Source organism: Aquarana catesbeiana, linkage group LG10 (assembly GCF_042186555.1).
Source record: "Aquarana catesbeiana isolate 2022-GZ linkage group LG10, ASM4218655v1, whole genome shotgun sequence".
Lineage (NCBI taxonomy): Eukaryota > Metazoa > Chordata > Amphibia > Anura > Ranidae > Aquarana > Aquarana catesbeiana.
In genome coordinates this window covers 128,012,180-128,037,541 of record NC_133333.1, presented here as the reverse complement: position 1 = coordinate 128,037,541, position 25,362 = coordinate 128,012,180, and the positions used below count along the sequence as shown (strand labels likewise).

At 42.8% G+C, this 25,362-nt stretch overlaps 1 protein-coding gene across 7 annotated transcripts in view; it reads right to left on the bottom strand.

Annotated features, from left to right (window-relative positions):
- LOC141110881 (myosin-10-like) overlaps positions 1-25,362 on the bottom strand; it is a 308,010-nt gene that overhangs the window by 179,628 nt on the left and 103,020 nt on the right. For 4 of the 7 annotated variants that reach the window (XM_073602625.1, XM_073602626.1, XM_073602628.1 and 1 more), the window contains exon 1: positions 13,870-14,049. The exons of 1 other annotated variant lie outside the window; for it this stretch is intronic. The gene's annotated coding sequence lies outside the window, so the exon portion shown is untranslated. Of the gene's footprint in view, positions 1-13,869; positions 14,051-25,362 lie in introns of those variants that run through there. 2 more of the 7 variants (XM_073602621.1, XM_073602624.1) reach the window with 1 other exon arrangement.

The window sequence follows — 25,362 nt, the reverse complement described above, 5'->3', positions numbered from 1 at the left end:
CCATCTGGTCCGGTATGCCTGGAAGTGTGTTCATGGATTTTAAGCATAACCAATTACAAACAGTAACATTGTCCTTCTTGTAATTATAAAAAACCCTCCAGCCCAAACTTGTACAAAGAAAACAGTAATCATTCATCTGACACACTAACCCATAATAATGGAGGTTAGGCCAGTTCTTTAAAACAGCGGCATTTTATCTGCATCATTACTTACACATAACTTAAAGGGGCCCATTCACAGTGTTGCAGCACCTCAGTCGCACAGTAAATCACTACCGTTGTGGTGTGCGTTAACAGAAAAAATAGCGCGTGTTAGATTTCTGGTCCTTTTTTGGTACATTACCAGCTCATTCAAATGAATTAGCTTCTTCAATACACAATAACAGGCGGCATAATGTGGGCAACACACCAGGATGGACCAGGGTGAATTTCTTGATCCTATGATCCCTCAATTCCACGATCCTCTTAATTAACGAGTACACCAGTGGCATCACTACTGCCAGACACCCAGGGCACATTCCCCCACATCTCTTGCGCGTGGCAAACTTGCGGCGCTGCTGTGCCAATCACACGGCAGCTGCTGAAAGAACTCAGATAGATAGGAGACAGACTTTGGCTCTCATGTGTCCCATGACACAGTCGAGGGAAGGAATTCCCCTAACTTTAAATTGCCATAGTATCTGAGGTCTGGAAAACTGAGACCATAGGATAGTGCAGATATGCACAAATTTATTGTGGAATAATGTGTATCGGGATGGAGGGGGGATTGGAGGGGGAAGAGATGTGTTATATATTTTAGGCCCCGGAACTCTGAGCGTTATACGCTCCTAAACCCTCCACTCTGTGCATTAGGTAATCCTGACCCCTGCTTTGTGCATTATACGCCCCTAACCCCCGCACTCTGTGCATTATGTAATCCTGACCTCTGCAGTTTGTGCATTATACGCCCCTGACCCCTGCACTTTGTGCACTATACGTCCCTAACCCATGTACATTATGTAATTGTGACCCCTGCACTTTGTGCATTATATACCCTTAACCCCTGCACTCTGTGCATTATGTAATCCTGACCCCTGCACTTTGTGCAATTATACACCCCTAACCCTTACACTCTGTGCATTATGTAATCCTGACCACTGCACTTTCTACATGAATCACTCTGTACATTATATACGTCAAGCCCCTGCGCCCTGTGAATTACGTACTCCTGACTCCTATACTCTCCGCGGTACACACACCTGACCCCTGCATTAAGTACTTCTGACCCCTGCATTCTGAGTGTCATGAGTCATGGTGTCATGAGATTAGCCTGTGTGCAGAAAAGCATCTTTAACGAAAGTTTCATTTTTTTTAAAACTGTTTGTTCTGATGTTTATGCGTGTCTGTCAGACCCTCACTGGTGGCATAGTAATTAATAGCATAATTTGTGGGTACTAGGACTGTGACATTTATGTGCCATGTACATCAAGTATGCCCCCCCTTTAATTTAAACCCCTCCCCCTTTGGTCACATCTATCATTCCACATGGCAAACTATGCATGCCACTTTCTTCCCCTCCTCTGAGTGCCCAAGAGTGCCCCAGGTCTTTCACAATCCTAGCAAAACACCTGGTGTACAGTAGCTAAAGTCATTTATTTTAGTTTTGTATAGAGTATGGAAGGGTAAAAACCCCTGTCATTTTTTTTTTTTTTGTTTAAATTATTGTCAATACTCCTGCTGACAAGATTCCCCCTACACCATTTTATGGAATTTGAATATTTATACCTCCCGTGCACAGAAAGGAGCGATCATTTCACTGGATCAGCATGAATAAGATGTTTACCAGAGACAGGCAATATTAGTGGATGAGAGACCTACCTGTCAATTGCTGACTTATGTTTTCCTTTTGGCTGCACAAATATCTATAATTTTAAGTGGTATGCACTTATCACACCCAAAAGATGTATTTATCACACTGAAAAAATGTATGCATCACGTCCGAAACAATCTGTCACACCAGAAAATGTCCCCAGTCAAAATGTAAGGTCACAAATGGTGCAGGTGAACTGTGCGGCTGGTCTGGAAAGGGGCTGGAAGATACAGCTAGTGGTACTTATGGTTAGGTCAGTATATGTCCAGGGACAAATACCGGGAACGCATGCAGCCTGCATTCCGAGCACCTGTCCCTGGACGCTTACCTAGAACATTTGTAGCACCAGATGCATCTTCCAGCCATATCCAGCCTCAGTAGCCATCAGCCTCTCAAGTAGTTTAAAGTCTATGTGTCCAGAGGACATATTAGATACTCTGAAAGCATCTAATTACATGTAAACATGTGTAAATGCATGTAAAGGCAAATACAGCTTAACACCGAAAAACGTTGTAGATAATTTCTGCTGCATTTAATCTAAACACATAGCCTACACTCTAATGTGAGTGTAGCCTAAGGCCTCATTCACATGGCAAAAACGTTCTAACTGCTGCAAAATTCCAGCAGATTCATGCGGTTGGATGTACAGGTGATTGCAGACAGTTGTGGCCACTGAGCCTGTATAAAGCAATGACAGGCTGACTGCGGCCATAGCTGTCCGCCAGTGTTCAAACGCAATCACACAGCCAGCGATTATCTGCACTTAGGGACAGATGTAAGCTGTCTGTATCCAAGGGGATCATCTGTCCCTAATCGCAGACAATTGCTGGCTGTATTAAAGTGAAGCTCCACCCAAAAGGGGAAGCTCCGCTTGTCTGCCTCCTCCCTATGCTGCCATATTTGCCACCTTTTGGAGGGAAGGGGGGAGTGGGTGCCTGGTTTTGACAGTTTGCCCCTCTCCCTCCTTCCTTGCAGCCTTCTGGGACACATGACAGGTCCCAGAAGACTGCGACCCATTCACAAAGTGCAGCTGTGAAGCCGCAAGGCTTAATTGCCAATTTAGTCAAGATGGAGGCGCCAATGAAAAAGAATCAGCTCGGGTGAGGACATCGCTGGATACCTGGACAGGTAAGTGCCCTAATATTAAAAGTCAGCAGCTACAGTATTTGTAGCTGCTGACTTTAAATTTTTTGGGGGGAGCCTGGAGCGCTTCATTAATTAAATCCGAACACTGTGGCTGCTGTCATCCCGTCATTGCTTCGTACGGGCTGAGTGGCCACAATCCATTGGATTTTTGCAGCAGCTGGTACATGAGGCCTTAGTATGGGAATGAACCCATTGATCTTCCAGCATACCGAAAAAATCTCCAAGGAACCTGAACTGCATCTATCTATCCATCTATAAAGAGTAAAAATACTGGGAAGACATGGAAGCTGAATAGGTACAACACATATAGTGTGGATTCATATTTTCAGCAACTGGCATCCCTCTATTGGAGGTTCATGGCGAGTTCATGGTTTGCACACAATACAGAATGGTCTTGGATGTAGCACCTAATCCTGGCCCACCTAATTACTTTGTAACAACAATCCCTTAGCACTAAAATAGTTTCCAAACAACAGTCAGCAGGGCAGGTCCATTAAAATGGAATGTGTTACTTACTATATGTTGGTGGCTTTACACACCCACAGGCATATTTTTGCTGAGGCACAATAAGAACCCCTACACACCGGCATTGAAATAGGGCAAATGACACATGTTCAAAATACCTGCTGAACACTCCCAACAGCCATCTTCAAGAACATTCTGAGCCCCATGCTAAATGAACGCTACAGTGTCTGTCAGCACTGACGCTTCAGTCCTAGTTCTAGATAAACCTACCCTAAAGGCACCGATGCACGGGCGTGCCAGGAATGACAAACACCAAGCTCTTGTGTATACCAAAGGTATGAAATCATATCAGTTTTATATAAAGCCATTTGTATATTTTAAACATTTCAGGAATAATAATTTAATATTAATGTACAACCAAAAATAAAAAAAAGTAGGGACGCTGTGTAAAATCGACATAAAAACAGAATGTTTAAACTGAGAAAATGTACCATGTGTTGCTGCCATCAATTTCAAAATAAGGTCATTTTGAAATTGATGGCAGCAACATATCTCAAAAAAGTAGGGACACGGCCATGCTTATCATGGTGTAGCATCCCCTCTTTTTTAACACTCTGAGAAACAGCTGGAAACTGAGGAGATCAGCTGCTGAAGTTTTGGGAAAGAAATGTTGTCCCATTCTTGCCTGATATAGGATTCTAAGTATTTTACAGCCCTGGGTCTTCTTTGTCATATTTTTGGTTTCGGGATGCGCCAAATATTTGCAATTGGTGAAAGGTCTGGACTGCAGGCAGGCTAGTTAAGCACCAGAGACTCTTCTACTATAAAGCCATGCTGTTGTCATAAATGCAGTATGCGGATTAGCCTTTCCAGATGCGCAAGCTGCCCATTGCTCCCTAATGCACCCCCCCCCCCATACCATCAGAGATGCAACTGATCACTGATAAGCCAGAAGGTCCCTCTCTTCTTTAAAAATATATGTTGATATCCGCGCTTCAATTAATAACCAACACACATGAAGCAGACAAATAAAAAGTAGCAAGCATAAACATTGTTTGATTGAAATGTGTAAATAATAATGAGTCCATATGCAGCGCTGAAGATAGGAAATGGATCAGATTCAAAAGATTGGTGAATGAAAGAAGCAAAGAAGCAAGATCCTCATACCAGCTTCAAAGTCTATACACCACCGTGCTCACATCTAATCTTTTTACCAGAAAGCCACAGATTATAGGCGTTTGATTATAGAACACATCGAGTTTCTCCACATATCAGCATTAACCACTCCAAAACAGTGTAATCCCCAGTGTAGTCTCCAGGCTAGATATCCACTATGGTTTCCGCTATCCGGACATATGCATCAATCCCAGGTCACATTCAAATGGGAGGAGTGCGCCCCATAAAGGAAATAAAGATGCGCATAGTGAAGCCCGCACAAGATTGCTTAAAAGAATATTTATTGCAGAATACTCACAGGCTAACTTGTAAAGTGAGCATATAAACACAAAACTTCAATGGAACCACGGAAATAGCGTGCTTGCATCCTCAGAACATCACCTGCTGTATTTTGGCCTGTGGGCCATCGTGAAAGGTCTCTTCTTTAGTCCAGAAGACATGGTTGCCAACAAGAATGTCAAATTTCGAATCCTCTAACCACAGAACAGTTTTCCACTTTGCAACAGACCATTTTAAATGAGCTTGGGCCCAGAGAAGATGATGGAGTTTCTGGATCATGTTCAGATATGGCTTCTTCTTTCCATGACAGAGCTTTAACTTGCATTTTTGGAAGGCATGGTAAACTGTATTCACAGACAGTGATTTTTGGAAGTATTTCTGAGTCCATGCAGTGATGTCCATCACAGAATCATGTCTTTTAACTCAGTGTCGTTTGAGGGCTCAAAGTTTGCGGGCATCCAATATTGCATTCCCTCCTTGTCCCTTGCACACAGAGATTTCTCCAGATTCTTAGAACCTTTTGATATTATATACTGTAGTTGATGATATATTTAAAGTCTTTGCAATTTTACATTGAGGAACATTATCCTGAAAATATTCGACAAGTTTTAGAAACAGCTTTTCACAGATTGTTGAACCTCTGCCCATCTCACTTCTGGGACACTCTGACTCTCTAAGATGCCATTTTTATACCCAAATCATGTTACTGACCTGTTGCCAGTTAACCTAAATAGTTGCTCTTCCTTGTTAGTACCACTTTGCCAGCTTTTTGTTGCCCAGTCCCAACTTTTTTGAGATGTGTTACTACCATCAAATTCAAAATGACCTTAATTTTTTCTTAACATTGTACATTTTCTCAGTTTAAACATTTCATATCTTTTCTATTGTGAATAAAATATGGGTTTATGAGATTTGAAAATCATTGCATTGTTTTTATGTGGATTTTACACAGTGACCCAACTTTTTTGAAATTGGGGTTCGAAATGATCTGTAAAGGATCAGTCCCCTAAATATTTGTATTTCAGTTTTGAGTAGATGCTGGAGGGTTTTATTATCTGGTGGGGGCCAGCAGAAGTGGAATGATCTCACTGTTGTGCTCTAGAAAACAAATCCAGTGGTGAATTGCCAAGGCCCTAGGCAGGGGTCAGCAACCGTTCTCCACTTAAGGGCCGGATTCAATGTATGTGAATGCATAGAGGGCCGCATTCACCTGCTAATAAATTAGGATAATAATAATCCTAACATAGTAATTAATAACAGTACAGGTTTACCTCACTTTGAAGGTGCTTCACTAATATAAAGCCAGTTCACCCTAAGGGAGCATGTGGTTGGGGATGCAGATTTTACTGCCCCATCCTGGCACCCAAGGGTGGCTGACGCCAACCCTGCCAGCCAGCATGGTCTGGAGATGGGGTTACTGTCCCTAAGGGTGATGGAAGGGGTCCCTGTCCCCAGGGGTGACGGAAGGGGCCCCTAATAGGGTCCCCCCTATTGCAGTGTCCTCTGTCCCCCTTCACATTACTCCTATAGTGTCCTTTGCCCCCTCCGCCCATAACAGTTTCCTGTGCCCCCCCCAAAGCAGTGACCTCTGTTCCCTGCACCCCCCCACTGTAGTGTCCTGCGTACCTCTGTACCCCCATTGTGTCCTTCGCCCCCCTGCACCCAACCCCACACAAACATACACTGTGTAGGTAGGACTCTTCTACCTTACACAGGTGTACAGCAGAGCAGAGATCGGCCGGTATCACAGGGTGGGAACTGCTGAAGTTAACATTTCACATTAATGGGCTGGTGATTGGTTGCTAGGATCCCCCGGCAACCAATCACCTACTGTTTATTGTGAAAAGTTAACTCCAGCAGTTCCCACCCCAATCCAGCCTGTAATACCGGCCGCTGTCCAATGAAGAGGAGAGCAGCGAAAATGTCTGCAGGTCGGGTGCCCGGACATTTAGCGATGGCGGGCTGGGTGTGGCCTGTAGGTTGCTAACCCCTGTCCTAGGTGATCTGGGTGGAAGTGGGAGCAGGTACCTGTCAAAACTAGGTACCCTCTCCCCCAAAAAACCCAAAATAAAGTGCCAAAAGAATGTAGCTTGTCTCAGCTGTGGCTGTAAGCACTTTCCCAATACAAACAACTGGTTGAAAAAAAAAGTCAGACATTCGGCCTGTGTGTATATCGGTCTGTCTGACAGAAGCCAGCCGTTTGGCCGGCTTCTGTCGGATGAGCATGCTGGAAAACTAGCAGCCAACTGACTCCCGATCAGCGCCCTCTGCCAATGGAGGACAGCGCTGACTGGAGTGTTCTGGTGGTGGTGGTGGTGGTGGTGGTGGGGGGGGCTGTCCCCCTGTCAGAACACAACAGCTCAGCGGGGGAAGATCACTGTACTTACTTTGCATAGTAACTACAGTGGCTCCGACCGAAGCTGTCAGTTTTTTTTTTCATTCAACCCAAAAAATAGTGTGTACCAGGCTTAAGTGCTCACAGCCGAGACTAGCTGCAGCTATGAATCAGCCGTCTCCTTCATAGCTATTGTTAGATCAGTCGTGGTGGAAAGCGAGGAGGGGGTAAGGTCAGACCTAATAACTAGTGACTGAAATCACTTACTTCTCATATAAGGGATAGAACTGTAAAAAACGAATCAGTATTGTCATCATTGAGAAATCTATATATCTCACATGTGAATGCAGCACACCTGATTGGTCAGAAATGCTGCCTTTCCTCTCCAAGTCAGACCGTTGCTGTATGGGGGATCACTGGAGGCTATGTCAAAATAAGGTACTTATAATAGCTGCATTTAAAATACATTTTATTGCTTTTGTAATAAACACATAATTGCATTTATTGGTGTTTTTAGCCTGGAGTTCAGTTTAGGTTAAGCTATGGTTTAATTATTAGAGTCCTTCAGATTAACAAAACAGTTGTAGACAGTCTGCTTCCAGACCTCTAGGATGATCAGTCCGTCTAGACATACTAGCCTAACTACAGCTCCGGTAGTCATGCTTTATATTGTAGCCATGGCAAAAGACTAGGCAGTTGATACTTCATGACTATAGCATAATTCTGTTTGGAATAATACCCATAGCTATTAAAAAACAAGGGATGCACTCCTCATATGGACGCAAGCCTTTCTTATAAACAGTAAATTCCTCTTCTACCCTTGTGGGTCTCCTAGCCCACCTTTGTGACCTGGCCAGTAGTAATACAAAGTTAAATATGAATGGCTAAAAAGATTATTTTTCTTCATGAAACTGGACAAAGGACCTGAAGAAAATATGTTTTACATTAATTATTATTGCTGCTACAATATGATTAATGAGCAACCATACTAGTATAAGGGGATCAGTATCAGCGATTAAACATGGTTGATACAAATGAATAAACAGAATGGTTTGTATTTGTGGCAATTCAGTCAAGTCTGACCCCTTTCTTTAAAGATGAATTTCAGGCATGGATATTTTATACATAGCTACATTGATCCAGCTTTGACCAATGTAACTATGTACAGTATATATCATACCTGACCAATGCCCCTTGAAGCTGCAAATCACTGTAGTAGACACTGCTAGCCACTTGCCGACCACTGCATGCCGATATACGTCGGCACAATGGCAGCGGTGGGCAAATGGGGGTACCTGTACGTCCCTTTTAATTGGTGGGGCTAGCCGCCGCGTACAGCGTAACTGTGCCCGCGGGACCTGCAGACTCGATGTCCGCCGGTCTCCCGGAGATCGTGTCATGGAGCCGCAGAACGGGGAGATGCCTATGTAAATAAGGCATTTCCCCATTCTGCCTTGTGACATGATGGAGATCACTGCTCCCTGTCATTGGGAGCAGTGATCACTGTCATGGGAGTTGAAGCCCATCTCCCCACAGTTAGAATCACTCCCTAGGACACACTTAACCCCTTGATCGCCCCCCTAGTGTTTAACCCCTTTGCTGCCAGTGTAGTAATCAGTGCATTTTTATAGCACTGATCGCTGTATAAATGACATTGGTCCCAAAATAGTGTCAAAAGTGTCCGATGTGTCTGCCATAATAAAAAAAAAAAAAATCGCAGATCGCTGCCATTACTAATAAAAAAAAATTAATAACAAAAATGCCATAAAACGATCCCCTATTTTATAGTAGCTATAACTTTTGCGCAAACCAATCAATATACACTTATTGCAATTTTTTTTTACCAAAAATATGTAGAAGAATACATATCGGCCTAAACTGAGGAAAAAAATTGTTTTTTTTTATATATTTTTGGGGGATAGTTATTATAGCAAAAAGTAAAACATATTGCTTTTTTTTCCAAAATTGTCGCTCTTTTTTTGTTTATAGCGCAAAAAATAAAAACCGCAGAGGTGATCAAATACCACCAAAAGAAAAAAAGGACGGCAATTTTCTTTGGGTGCAACGTCGCACGACCGCGCAATCAGTTAAAGCGACGCAGTGCCGAATCGCAAAAGGTGCTCTGGTCAGGAAGGAGGTATAGTCTTTCGGGGCTAAAACGGCTAGAGAGCGAATGGCATGCGGTCTTGTGTGGCTCACCAACCAGCAAACGTTAACATGCAGTACAAAAGCTTGTATACCGGATATACATTGAGGGGATTGCACTGTATAGGTAGGCCCTTGGATCACATAGTTGTTGGTAAATCTAAAGTACATTACAATGAAATTGTACAAGCAGATTGTAATGTGAATGACCAGATTTACAAAGACAAGGGATTTGTTATCCTTAGTTATCTTGTGCTGGGAGGCACAGTCATGGCGTTTATACTTATGTGAAAAAGGGGAACAAACGGCAACTCAGTGAAAGTTTTCAATCTGCCCTATCAAGTTTTCTTCAGAGAGAGAAGACAAAAAACTGACAGTTAGGGCCTATTCACACCAGCGGGCGTGTCGAATAACGTGCGCTCATTAGTGTGCACTGTTAAGGTGCTGTACGATGAGTTGTTGCACTGTTAACTTTTTTTTTTTACTTTACTGTCACAAAATAACAATGTATTCAAATGTATGAACAACACTGTGTAAAATGTAGCCAGTCATACTTTTCAGCTCACATTAATGCAACTCTTTGGTGTGAACTGAAACAGCCGGACCAGAGAGCAAATTGCCTTGTCTATGTATTTGGAATGCATTGGGCAACGCGTTTGGTGCAATGGCCCTAAGGCCTCATACACACTTGGGTTCAAAAATGCTACCTCTAAACGTCTGCCTCTAAACTCCCCTTCATATTAACCTATGTATCTATGAACACTATAGGCATTTACAGGATCTTAGAAACAGAAAAAAAAAACCCATTTGTGTGTTCAGGAGAGGAGCTTTTGAGCATAAAAAACACCTGATGCACCTAAATGTAGGTAAATGCCTCGAAATGCACATAACCCCAGACACTTTTAGCAATTGAGCATTTTTTCTTTTTCATTTCAATGGCCAAAATAAGATAAATATTCTGGCCAATGAAATGAATAAACACCCAAGCGCTTGATGCACCTAAACGCGTTTGCAAAAACATGGCTTAGGAGCATTTTTGCAGCTGCTCTTCTCTTGCTAGGAGAAAAGTGTGTAGAAAAGGCCCAGTGTGCATGAGGCCTAAAAGCTCACAGGCCTCCATAAACTGGATACCGCAATTGTAGGCGACTGGTAGGAATCCAGTATTGAAGGGTACAGGTCAATACATAGAACAGGCTTTTTCATCCCATTCATATCACTGCACAGAGACAAAAAACGATCAACAAGATTAACCTTTGGGTTCTGTTGAGATATATCTTTTATCTGGAATGCTCTTCCTTATTGCTTCTCATTTCCACCCATTTAGTCTTCACTAAAGCTCACTTCTCTGAGTGGCTTATCCTGATTTATGACCTAGGGCACCACTCAGGGCCTGGTTGCTTGGTGATGGGGGCTACAAACAACCCTAACTACTCTGCTTAGAAAACCTAAGGCAATTTGAAATTATACCTAAAAACAAAACTAGAATTAAGGGCTACAAGCCATTGGATTGATATGCAATGCCACATAGAGGTTCCTATATGACCATGAGGCGTGCAATGATGTCTACACATGCACTTGTTCCATCATCTGGATGAACAAGTATAAAGTATAAAGTTTAAGGCCCCATTAACTCAGGCTGTGTCCGGTTTGATCAGCAGGAGATTCCTGAACAGCTCCACTGCTGAATTGGATAAGAATGCCAATGATGGCACTTTTGATATCCATGTATGTTCGTTTGACTCATATTAGATCTATGGGCAATTGGATGTAAATGGACCAATTACCTCAATCCTTCAAGTTTAGGTGCAAATAACAGAAAAAAAAGTAATAAAAGTAATCAGATGTAAATGATCTAGTGTCCATTTACACTGGGTCATCCACTGACCAACAGATAAGTTCCACCTAGAAAACTGACAGGTGTATCCTATTGGACCACCCATGTGAAAGTGGTTGTTTGTTTGGTTTTAAATGGCATGGGGAAGGGTTCAAACTCTTGCCAAATTATTTTTACGGTTTCTATGTCCCATTGGGGTGAACTGCACCCTACAGACTCAACAGGAAGCGAGAAGATGTCTCTACAAAGTGAAGGTAATTACCCTTTTATACAGGTGTCACTGAAACTGGTACCCCTATGCAAGATTTCCTCTCACCTCCTGTCCTGATGACAACTCCAAAGTTTAGAAATTTCCATCACTATGGGGTTGATTTACTCAAACTGGATAGAACAAACTCTGGTGCGTGGTAGCCAATCAGCTTCTAACTTCTGCTTGTTCAATTGAGCTTTGACAAAAAATCTGGAAGCTGATTGGTTTCTATGCAGATCTGCACCAGATTTAGCATCCTCCAGTTTTACTAAGTCAACCCTTATTTATTATGGTGATAATGCTCACCAGGACAAACAGAGGGGTAAATCTCCCAAACAAGGATACAGACAGCAATAAAAACTTGACAGGGGTTTTAATCCCTCTACACTCTACCCAAAACTATAAAAACGGGTTTTGGCTATACATAAGCTTTAAATGTCCCTAAAACCAGAAATACGGCAGCAGGTTCTGCAAGGACTGAGTGAAAGGGTTAATAACATTTCCACAAACAATGTCGTCTGCAATGACTAGTCAAGTCACTAGACCTGGAACTATAAAGTACAGGGCGGATCTCACAACTCACCTGTACTTTACATCTCTGCAATAAATTCACCCAGATGACAGCTCAGCATTTCAAAGCTAAAGCAACCAGTAAGACTTTGGGAAAAATAAAATCATCTGAAGTTTGCTAAGCAATACAATAAATACAACATAAATCTTGGGGTCATGGTGTCAAATGAAAAAAAACGGACCCTATATATCTTCAAGTGGTCATGTTTACCCAATGGCTGTTATCCTATAAAAAAATATATATTTTTTTTTTCAATATTTACTTTATTCTACAAGAGACTTAGAATGTGATTAGAGAACTTATGTTCAATAACTGCACCAATTCATATATTCTCAGCTTGTAACCTTTTTTCTCCATATTCAAATGCTCTTCTGCTCCTGGTGCAGCACTTCCCCTAACTTCCTGTTGTGGAACACGCACGCTGCTATTCCCCAAAGCACATCAGTACTTGCGTGCAGGCATATAAGAATGTGCATGCTCATAGAAGTTTAAATGAGTTCATAAAGTCTCATTGGATTTTGACCTGTACTAAAGGAATTTAGAAAGGGTTCAATGTGATTTCCCCTGTACTAAAGGAATCAGAAAGGGTTCAAGGTGTATTCACCTGTACTAAGGGAATCAGAAAGGGTTCAATGTGTATTCACCTGTACTAAGGGAATCAGAAAGGATTCAAGGTGTATTCACCTGTACTAAGGGAATCGGAAAGGATTCAAGGTGTATTCACCTGTACTAAGGGAATCAGAAAGGATTCAAGGTGTATTCACCTGTACTAAGGGAATCAGAAAGGGTTCAATGTGACTTCCCCTGTACTAAAGGAATCGGAAAGGATTCAATGTGAATTCACCTGTATTAGAGGAATCGGAAATTATTCAATGTGACTTCACCTGTACTAAGAGAATCAGAAAGGATTCAATGTGACTTAACCTGTACTAAGAGAATCAGAAAGGGTTCAATGTGACTTCACCTGTACTAAGGGAATCAGAAAGAATTCAATGTGTATTCACCTGTATTACAGGAATCAGAAAGGATCATATGTCAATTTACCTGTACCTTTTCAATGTACAAAAATACTTTTCAGCATTATCAACCAGCTAAAATGCCTACGAGTTTTAGATTTCATTTCACATGTCCAACATTGAATGATTATAACAATGTATAAGGAAAAGGGGCGACACAAGACCTTTAAATACATTACAGGTATGACTAAGGGTCCAGAGAGCAGGATTTTTAATATGAAATGAAGATCAAGAACACGGAACATGACATCAAACTAGTAGGAGGAAAGTTCATAACTAATCTAACAAAGTATTATTTTACTGAAAGTGTAGTTGCTACTTGGAACAGACTTCCAGCAGAGGCAGTGAGTCAGTACATGGATTCCAACATAGAGCTATACTCAGACAAAAGAGACCGGGGCTGACTGCATGGAGCAACCTGCTCTGTTTTCTGACATCATTCTTTCTAACAAAGATTAACGTTTCCAGCAATGTAGAAAAATTTGAACAAAATTTCGTGTTTCTAACAATGTACAATAGTGTTTAATGTTTATAACAATGAAAAAAAATTATAAGAAGTTTTCCTGTTTCTAACAATATTTAATATTTCTAGCAATGCAATGTTTAGAAGAATGTAGAAAAATGTCATTATAACAAGATTTCCTGTTTCTAACAACATATAATAATATTCCAAGTTTCGATCGATGGTAAACCTGTACCCCAGCCCCGATCATTCTTGTACTGGCGGAGCAGTGAGCGTTTCCCAATCCTCAGCCCTTCAGCCTGTAAAGTCTACAAATGTTTGGCTGTAAGAAAGCACTGTACCTTTCTTGTAAGAGAATTGCTCTGCTCCCTTCCAGAGGCCGCAACACCCAAATCAGGAAAACAGAATGCTCCTTTGTAAGGCACTGAGGGGGGTTAACTCCAAGGTAGAGCTCTCCCGCAGCCTGCTCCTCATCCAGACAGCCAACTGTCAGTGCATGTCGGGAAGGGAGAGGAGTGGGAGTGCAAAGGTCCTCCCTGATGTCATGGAGCGAGGAGGGGCCCTGAGCTCTAATACTCTCCCATAGAAAGTGCTGAAACCTCAGAAACAAACATCATGCCTGGGAGACACAGCCTGGGCTGGGCTGCACTTCTATTCTTCTACCTATTGTAACAAAGGTGTGAAAGCTTCTCCTACTGCTAAAAACGACGGTTAGGGTGACTATACACTGAATGATATAATAGGACGATCGATTTTACTGTTAGAGAAAAATACAAATTGGAAAATAAAAAATATCACTCAATGATTGATACACTAAACGATCGTATCAATCAATTTATTTTCCTACGATTGGATTTTCCATCCAGAATAAATTTAGTTTTTTGCTCAAAATTGATCAACGGCACAATATGAGTTTTTTTTCGATAGATTGGATCAAATCGGTTCTTTTAAGCACTGCTCAGATTGTTACTTGTATGGCCACCCTAATGCCAAGTACACATGATCAGAAAATCGTCCAAAAAATACAGATTTCAGAGCGATCGTACGATAATCTAATCGTTAGTACAGAGCTTTCGAGAGATGAACAGGACAGGTCATGCACAAGTTTTTTTTCCGTACGATGCCATATCGTACAATTTTCGTTTATTTAGCACAGCTGTCATTCGAAAATGCAATCCAAATGCATTACAACACATGACATCACTTCAGAAATTTTATTCTGTCCTACGCAAATTTTCGTGACTTTAGTAAACTCGTCAGATTCAATCTGAGATTAGCATGAAAAAAAAAAAACGGACGATCATTCATCCGATAATCTCATTGTGTGTACCCGGCATTAGAGAAGTTAGCGTTAGTTTTGTTTTATCTGGAATTCCTTGCTGCAGTTTGCACTGAGATTTCATCGCATAGCTGGGATTAAATTGAACACAAAGGGAAGCTTTATATAAAAATTGGGGAAATCTGGGAACAGTGACTTATCTGGATTTGCTGCAGTTCGGACTTGTTTAGGCTTCCAGTGGGGGGGGGGTATGTATTGCTAGGGAGTTTTTTTTTTCATGGGAGAGTGCATGTGATCAGCACAGGGCCAATCAGCACTGTCCAGACAGAGTGTCAGGGCTCCTCGCAGCCTTTGAGATAAAAAGAAAAAGGGGCGCACCAGCCATGTGCATTATCTTTTGTAAAAATATTTATTGTATAAAATGATAAAAGAAATTACTCACAAGCGATTGTGGAACAGGGTGCAATGTGAAAAAAGCACCGACTAGCAGCAAATGGTTCTATGATGAGCGAAACCTTCCAAAGGTCTTGGAGGAACATACAAGCATCACTACCGGCTGACGCGTTTCGAAGGGAACGTCCCTTCTTCATCAGAGCTCAGCAGTGAACCCTCCTTCCGTAGTCCCTGTATATATAGTGCCAAAAGGCACTATCAGTAGTTTAGGGAGGGCACGTGGGGCCCCTCCCCCTCAGTGGACCCCTCGTTCCCAATCTCCTCAATCATATAAGCACACAAGTACAAAAATAGATAACTAAAGGTTGATGGAAGACTAAATAAATGAATATCAAATGTGACTGAATGCTACCAAAGGCAGGGCTGCCCATAAAGGAGACATTCCACACACTTAGTGATAGGTAATGGCATACTGAGCGCATGGGGTGCAGAGCGACATGAGCTGCGTGAACCTGTTAAATAGGGGGACACCCCACATAGCTAGCAGGCGATCGTGTGAGAGTGGGCACTGTACCTTCAGTATCCTCTACAATCCCTGTACATGTGGGCAGCCACACCGCAAGGAGTGCAGTGCGCCGATCATTTCCGGGTAGTAAACCCGTCCTGAAACGCACGCCAATGCATTAGTGTTCCAGGCAGATGGAAGAGGCGGATACGCGTCACTTCCTCTGCGTCAGTCATCGCCCGCCAGTGACGTAGGTGGCAAAGGACTGCACGGCGCCATGTTGCTGGGGGCAGACTTCCGAGGGGTCATGGCTGATGATGCATAGGAGCCACCTGACGTCAGTCTGACCGTACAGCTGCCTTGCAGATATTGACTACGCCAAATCAGAGGCCTCAAAAAAGGCTGAATAATATATATATGATGAATAATATATAGTAATGAAAAATAATAATAATGAATCATTGATTAGATTAAATAAATAATATCTAACGCCAGCATAAGGTGCACACCACGCATGCCAATCTACACAACACATATGCGCCCGTACTACTGGTATGTCATGAATCGGCCACAGGCCGTCATGTGAGGAGATTATATTTAAAAGGGGACAACCCAGGCCGAAAAGAATGCTACACAGGGATGGTACTGAAGGAGTGAACACATGTGGCACAAGACAGTAACTTGAACAATAGCTACTAAATAGTGCTAAGTATAGTAATGTACCCAAAGAAGCGGGGGGGGAGTGGCAAGAGAAACGTGCAATGGATAAAAGGGGCGACACAGGTGGTCCCCCCCCCCCCCCCCCATTACTGTGTACGACATATGGTTGTAGAGTGACAGAATGGTCACTAGCAAAACGATACAAATATTTTACATACAGAAAGTGTCACTGATGGTGTCACAATAATAGTATTAATAAACAATAATGTTAAAAGGAATTAAAAATTAAATAGTAGAAAATGAGAAATGCATGATAAACTAATAAATCTAAAAAAACCTAATTTACAAAGCATAAAAATAAAAGCTCAAAAGACAGAGCCGACCTGATTACAGAGAAGTATGGCAAGATGGAAAGAGGGAGGGGACGATGGAAGAGAATGAGGAAAGTAGGAAGAGGAGAAAGCATGAGAGCACCACAGGGTCACGTGATTTTGTGGACCTCAGGGTCCTCATTCAATCCCCCGGGGGTCATACACCCGAGGGTGAATATCCAATAGGCTTCGCGTTTGCAAAGCTTTTGGTGTCTTCTACCCCTATCGAGACCGCCCCCAATGGACTCGATCCCAAACACTCTCATGCCTGATGGATCACCATGGTAGACTTCCTGAAAATGCAGACGGACCCGATATTTGACCCGTGTGTTCGTGATGTCACATTTAAGGTTCGCCAATACGCACTCTCATGGGACGAGAAGTGCGGCCAACGTAAAGATGCCCACACGGGCAAATAATACCATATACCACATGGTCCATCCCACAGTTGATGAACTGTTTCAGACGGTGTATCCTACTGTCCTTGCCACTGACTGTCTTTTTTCTGTGCCACATGTATTGACATGTGCCACAGTTCCTGACACTACATTTGTAGCTGCCTTTCTGGTCAAAAATGGTTGACCATGCATTGGAGGACCTACTTGGGGGCTCCCTCACCATACTGGGAGCTATAAGGCCTCTCAAGTCTCGTGGTTTTCTGTACACTATGTTCGGTCCATCCGAAAGGTGCTTACTTAGCACTGGATCGTGCTTCAGAATACTCCAGTTATTCCGTAGGATGCTTTGTATTTTAAAGGCTTTGTTGGTGTATTGTGTGGAAAAACGGGTTTGTATAGTGTCCTGATTAGTGGTGGAGGCGGACCGTGGATCATGTGCCGGAGTCTCATCATACAAGAGGGCATATTTATTGAAGGCAGTCTCGATTAGGGTGGGATCATAGCCCTTGTCTAGAAATTTATTTCGGAGGATCTTTCTCTGTTCCAGGTAGTCACTTTTATTAGTGCAAGTGTGCTTTAGACGGCAGAACTGTCCATAAGGGGCGTTTCTAATCCATCTAGGTGGTGATTGCTATCAGCATGCAAAAAGGAGTTACCACTACTGGGTTTTAAATGTGTTCTAGAAAGGATATTGCCATCAAGGTCACTCCTGAGCTCAAGATCTAGAAAGACAAGGCTATCACTACTGATGACATGAGTGAAATTGATCCCAAAGGGATTCTCTCTGCAGTGGTCAAGAAAGAGATGCAATTCCTGATCGGTTCCATCCCAAATGATGAGAATGTCATCAATATATCTGGCAAAGAGGACCAGGTTCACCCCATACGGGTTATTGTTCCAAATGGACAATTCTTCCCAATAACCCATAAAAATGTTGGCATAGCTTGGGGCGAAACTGGCCCCCATAGCCGTGCCCTTAATCTGCAGATAGTGCTCTCCAAGAAAAGGAAAGTGGTTATGCGTGAGAGAATATTCTACACAGTCAAGTACAAATTTAGCCTGCACTGAATTTAATATACCTTCTTTGGACAGATAATGATTAACTGCCCTTAGGCCATAAATATGGTCAATTGATGTATAGAGCGAGGCTACATCTATGGAAAGCCATCTATACCAAGGCTGCCATACATAGTGGGACAGTATTTCCAGCATATGGCAGGAGTCCCTAACGAAGGATGGAAGGTTGGTCACTATTTCCTGCAGAAAATGATCTATATAACAAGCCACATTACTTGTGATGCTGTCAATGCCCGCAATTATAGGTCTACCTGGAGGATCAACCTCACTCTTATGCACCTTAGGAATATGGTAGAAATGTGGGGTCAGTGCATGTCTATTATAGAGAAAGTGATACTCGTTTTTAGTAAGGACCCCATCCAGTAGGGCTTGATCTAGATTTCAGATCTTTTGTGTACTCTATAATGGGGTCTCCTTTCAGTCTGATATAGGTGTCTGTATCTCCCAGCAACCTCATTGCTTTGGCAATGTAGTCAGGTTCACGCAGCTCACGTCACTCTGCACCCCATGCGCTCAGTATGCCATTACCTATCACTAAGTGTGTGCTATGTCTCCTTCATGGGCAGCCCTGCCTTTGGTAGCATTTAATCACATTTGATATTCATTTATTTAGTCTTTCATCAACCTTTAGTTATCTATTTTTGTACTTGTGTGCTTATATGATTGAGGAGCCTGGGAGGGAGGGGTCCACTGAGGGGGACGGGCCCCATGTGCCCTCCCTGATGTACTGATAGTGCCTTTTGGCACTATATATACAGGGACTACTGAAGGAGGGTTCACTGCTGAGCTCTGATGAAGAAGGGACATTCCCTTCAAAACGCGTCAGCCGGTAGTGATGCTTGTATGTTCCTCCAAGACCTTTGGCAGATTTCGATCATAGAACCGTTTGCTGCTAGTCGGTGCTTTTTTCACATTGCACCGTTCCACAAATCGCTTGTGAGTAATTTCTTTTATCATTTTATACAATAAATATTTTTACAAAAGATAATGCACATGGCTGGTGCGCCCCTTTTTCTTTTTATCTCATTGTCTACTAGGATTCCCCATCCTTGAGGGCAGCAAGGCCTGTGTCGTTGTATTATCTGTATGGTCGTCCACGCAGAAGTCATTTCTTCTTCTGTCTCCTTGCAGCCTTATAGGACAATTAAAAGGAGAAGGAAAACTTCTCCTACAAGCTTCAACCAGACTTACTAAAATAATTGCATTTCCATGTTCTGTGTACTGTGGGAGATCAGATATAGTGAATGCAGGGTCCTGGGTTTAGTAACACTTTAAGTTGCAAAAGCAGCAGACGGCGGTGTTCGTTCACATGCTATGGTCGCAATGCTTTGTTTTGCGCACGGCGCAAAGAATATCTCCCCCACGGTTGCATTTGATGGGTAATACTGCTGACAAATACAACCCATTAAGTGAATGTGGGGACGCTATGCACACAGTTGCAGCATGTGGATGTGGCATTTAAAGGGTTAAAAGAGGTGGTGAGGAGACATATCGCCTCCTCACCTCCTGCCAAATGCCTCTGAAAGGCAAACCCAAATACAAATAGCCTTTCAGAGGTGTGGCAATTTAGCCGTGAGTCTAAACTTAGCCTTACTGCTACCTATAAAGCTGATAGAAAATGACTCAGAGGGCCAATGCAAGGGAAGATAATTGGGAAAATTTTAAGCCGTTTTGCAGAGAAGACAAAGAAATTCTGCAGCCAAGGAACGGCAAAAGCGGATTTAGGGATACATAAACTATGTGGATCGCTATAGCAAAAAAATGTATGGACTTTGCCAGCCACCAATTGTCAATATTAAATTATTAAGTGCTATATTTTCCTATCAGTGGAAGAATATTACATTTAGGCCTCATTCACGCAGGGCGTTTGTTTTTCTCCTCCGAATGCCTGAAATCATGGCAGGAGAAAAGCTGCTAAAAACGCGCCTAAAGCCACATATTACATGAGCAGTTAGGCGCATCAAGGGTTTGAGCATCAATGTATTCCATTAGCCAGATTTTTGAATCTAGTCTGGCCATTGGAGACATTAATGCTCAAAACACACCTAAATGCGTCTAGCATTTAGAGATATTTACATGCGTTTAGGCACATCAAAAGTTTTTTCAGCCTGTAAACGCTTCTCTTCTAATATCCATGGACAAATACACTCACTGGCCACTTTATTAGGTACACTTTGCTAGTACCGAGTTGGACTGCCTTTTGCCTTCAGAACTAGGGACCGGACCTATTTTTTTTTTTTTTTTACACCTGTTTACAAGTTAAAATCATTTTTTTTGCTAGAAAATTACTTAGAACCCCCAAACATGATATATTTTTTTTTCAGACACCCTAGAGAGTTGTTGCAATACTTTATGTCTCACCGTATTTGCCCAGCGATCTTACAAACGCAATGTTATTTGGAAAAAATAAATTTTTTTAATTAAAAAATAAAAACACAGTAAAATTAGCCCAATTCTTTTTCTATACTGTGAAAGATGATGTTACCCCGAGTAAACTGATACCGAACATGTCATGCTTAAAAATTGTGCCCGCTCGTGGAATGGCGACAAACTTTGGCGCTTAAAAATCTCCATAGGTGACGTTTAAAAATGTCTACAGGTTACCAGTTTTGAGTTACAGAGGAGGTCCTGTGCTGGAATTATTGCTCTTGCTCTAACGATCATCGTGATACCTCACGTGTGGTTTGAACACCGTTTACATATGCGGGTACGACTTACGTATGCGTTTGCTTCTGCGCGCAAGCTTGGAGGGACGGGATGCTTTAAATTTATTGTATTTTTTTTTTCTTATTTATTTTACCTCTTATTCTTTTTATTTTTACAACATCCCTTGTAATAGAAAAAAAGTATGACAGGACCTCTTTAATGTGAGATCTGGGGTTTAAAAAGACAAGAGAGGCAACATTATCCTAAAGAGAGCTTGGGAAACAAGCCTCGCCAGCCTGAAGCCGGCACTCGCCACCACTTGCGTGGCAAGAAACCTTGAATTCTGGCTCTCCCAACTGCAAGACCATATTAAAAATGGTACGCCTAGTGAAGAAATTTTGAAGACCCTACCGGTTCTCTCCAAGGCAGTCAGTCGGCTACATAGCACATGCTCCTGCAGAGTCCGTCAAACTGGCAGCAAGATCAGATGGCCATGGCAGCCAGATGGACTATTTGGATGAAGGCCTGGTCAGGGGACCTTGCATCCAAAATGAGACTATGCAACCTCTCATTCTCCGGAGACCGTTTGTTTGGAACAGGCTTGGATGAAGCCCTAGAAAGAACGGCGGACAGGAAGAAAACCTTCCCGACCGAAAAACGCAAACCTCCATAAAAGGTTTTTTCGTGGACGAAGAGAGTGTCCACAAGAAGAAAAGAAAGACTTCCCCAAAAAGAACTGGACGGGTCACAAGGGGAAGCCAAAGAGTAACGTCCTCTTTGGCTCTTCCAACTAAAACCCAAAACAATGACGACAGATCGCCAGTAGGAGGAATGCAGGCTATCTTCCTACTGCAATGGCAGAAGACGACAGCCAATCAATTCATACTAGACATCATCGCAAGGGGTTACTCCCTGGAATTCAGTTGTCATCCTCCAGAGAGATTTCTATTAACAAAACTTCCCAGGGATCCCGAAAAAGCAGGGGTTTTCCCGTTGTTGCTGGGGTAAATGGTAGACCAGAAAGTCCTTACTCCAGTCCCAGAGGAATAAAAACAAAATCCATATTCTCGGTCAAAAAATATCCTTCAATCAGGAACTTTCATGGTGACCATGGATCTCAGGAATGCCTCCACATTCCAAATACGAGAAGAATCCCAGAGAAATCTGAGGTTGGCGATGGAGATAGAAAGAAAGTATATTTACCAAAGTCCTAGCAGAAGCCCTGGCCCCTCTGAGGTTGAAGAAGATGACTGTAGGTCTCTAGAGATGGACGCACTCCAAAACCCATGGAATTTCAAAATGTGCTACGCCTTCCCTTTGGTACATCTGATTCCTCGGATGGTGAAGAAATTCCTACAAGAGCAAACAAAGCTCATACCGATAGCACCATATTCGCCCAAGCGAGCCTGGTTCTCTCAGCTCCTCAGTCTCTCAGCAGAAGAGCCATGGCTACTTCCTCACAGGGATGACCTGATGTGTCAGGGACCCCTAACAGGCCTAAGACAAGAAAGCTTCAAATGGGTGGCCTGGTTACTGAGGAAGACATCCTGAGAACGAAAGGATTCTCAGATAAAAGTGGTGGCGACGCTTCTGAGTGTTGGGAACCCGAACACCATGGCCATCTACAGAAAGACCTAGAGAAAATTTAACAGCTGGTGTGCTGAAAATAACAGACAAAAGATGGATACACCGACTATTCTTGAGTTCCTACAGCAGGGTGCTCATAAAGGTCTAGTGCTCAGTACACTGAAGGTCCAGATAGCAGCGCTGCCAGTGTATCTAGAACGGACAATACAAGAAGACCCGTTGGTCTCTAGCTTTTGCAGAGCGTTGGCAAAATATAGACCACCCAAGACACAAAAATGTCCCACATGGGATCTGTCGGTAGTACTGAGGGGGATCATCAAAAGTCCCTTCGAGCCGCTACAAGAAACATCTTTACGCCTGCTGACACTCAAAACTGTTTTTTTTCGTGGCTATCACTACAGCACGTAGGATAGGTGAAATCCAGGCTCTGTTTGTCAGAGAGCCTTTTCTCAAAATTCACGATGACATAACCGTCCTTCAAACAGATCTGGTATTTACAGCAAAAGTGACGTCAACTTTTCAAAAATCCCAGGATATAATACTACTTTCATTTTGTAGTTCACCGGCTAATAGCAAAGAGAAAGTACTAAGCCTTCTAGATGTTAGAAGATGTCTCCTTCAGTACCTTGAAGTCACCAATGAGTTCAGAGTATCAGATGCTCTATTCGTCCTGTATGCTGGCAAACAAAAAGGTAAACAAGTGTCCAAGAAAACGCTAGCCAGATGGTTTAAGGCAGCTATACTGGAATGCTACGGAGTTGTGGAAATAACACCACCAAAAGATCTAAGAGCTCATTCAACAAGGGCTTCAGCAGCCTCATGGGCAGAGAAGGCGGGAGCCATTCTGGAGAAAATTTGCAGGGCAGGAACTTGGTCAAGATTTTCGACCTTTGTTGAGCATTACAGGCTGGATCTGACATCCAGCCAGAACCAGGCTTTTGGTAGGAAAGTCCTCCAAGCCGTTGTCCCACCTTAGTCTGGTGAGTACTTGGTTATCCTCTCAAGGGCTGACCTGGAAGACGACTGGGGGAAAAGCAGAGTTCGTTTTTACCAGTAACTCTGTTTCCAGTAGTCTTCCAGGGCAGCACGATCCCACCCTAATGTTTAACCTTGTGGGGTTGTGTTGTGTTTTATGTCTTTCAGATTCCGGCCTTCGGTTCTCTTGGATGACTGACCAGGGACCTGAGGGATCGCCTTTTAAGAAATTAGTGGCAATGTGTTTCCTGTGTGTGAGGAGGAGCTCCATCTCTCAAGGGCTGCCCTGGAAGACTACTGGAAACAGGGTTACCGGTAAGAACTAACTGCTTTTCTTATAAGGTTGCCCTGTATTTGGCTCCATCCATCTTCCCATCAACTCTGACCAGCTTCCCTGTCCCTGCTGAAGAAAATCATCCCCACAACATGATACTGCCACCACCATGTTTCACGGTGGGGATGGTGTGTACAGGGTGATGTGTAGTGTTAGTTTTCCGCCACACACAGCTTTTTGCTTTTAGGCCAAAAAGTTCAATTTTGGACTCATCTGAACAAAGCACCTTCTTCTACATGTTTGCTGTGTCCCCCACATGGCTTCTTGCAAACTGCAAACGGGACTTCTTATGGCTTTCTTTCAACAATGGCTTTCTTCTTGCCACTCTTCCATAAAGGCCAGATTTGTGAAGTGCATGACTAATAGTTTTCCTGTGGGCAGATTCTCCCACCTGAGCTGTGGATCTCTGCAGCTCCTCCAGAGTTACCATGGGCCTTTTGGCTGCTTCTCTGATTAATGCTCTACTTGCCCGGCCTGTCAGTTTAGGTGGACGGCCATGTCTTGGAAGGTTTTGTTTTTTTTAAATTGTTTATTTAAAGAGTTTTTGTAAATCATACAAAGTAACACAACGAATACAAACTCTGTGGATAGTACAGATACACACTGTCATTTATAACAAATAAGAAAAAGAAACCATAAGAATACTTATAAGAATGAAATTGCGGCCTAAGTTGACTTAGAATATTCATAAACAAGGGTTCAAACCTGCACTAGTAATGCACCATATCAACAGGGGGGAGACAGAAAGGTTGAGGGAATGCACAACAAACAGCTGTATACATATCTTACGTCAACATTGGAGTCATACCAAAAAGGAACATAGGTGTTAATTATCCCCTAACTGAAACTATTTGTGTCAGAACAATAGTCGGATTCATCCCATGTCTGCCATATTTTTGGAAAACTTCTGTACTGAACCATCAACTAAAGCAGTCAAATGTTCCATCCTATGTATATCAGCCATAATAGAGAAAAATTGTGGGAGTGTAGGGGGAGAAGTAGAGAGCCAAAGCCTAGGGATAGCTTGTTTAGCAGCTAATAATATAAAGAACATGAGTCTCCGTTTAGCTTTAGGGATATTCGGGAAAGGGAGATCTAGTAGATAATGCACAGGATTTAAAAGGATGGGGATCTCTAGCAACTTTTCCAGAAGCGTTTGGATCTGGACCCAAAACTGATTAACTGAGGGGCATTCCCAGAAAGTATTGTAATGTGAGCCCACCACATTATTATATCTCCAGCATTGTTTTGAGGTTGTCGGATTACGGGCATGTAATGCCGCGTACACACGGTCGGACTTTTCGTCTACAAAAGTCCGACAGCCTGTCCGACAGACTTCCGACGTACCTTCGGCGGACTTGCGGCAGACTTTGTTACGAACGGACTTGCCTACACACGACCACACAAAAGTCCGACGGATTCGTACGTGATGACGTACACCGGACTAAAATAAGGAAGTTCATAGCCAGTAGCCAATAGCTGCCCTAGCATGGGTTTTTGTCCGTCGGACTAGCACACAGACGAGCGGATTTCGGGGTCCGTCGTACTTACGACGTAAAGATTTGAAGCATGTTTCAAATCTAAAGTCCGTCGGATTTGAGGCTAAAAA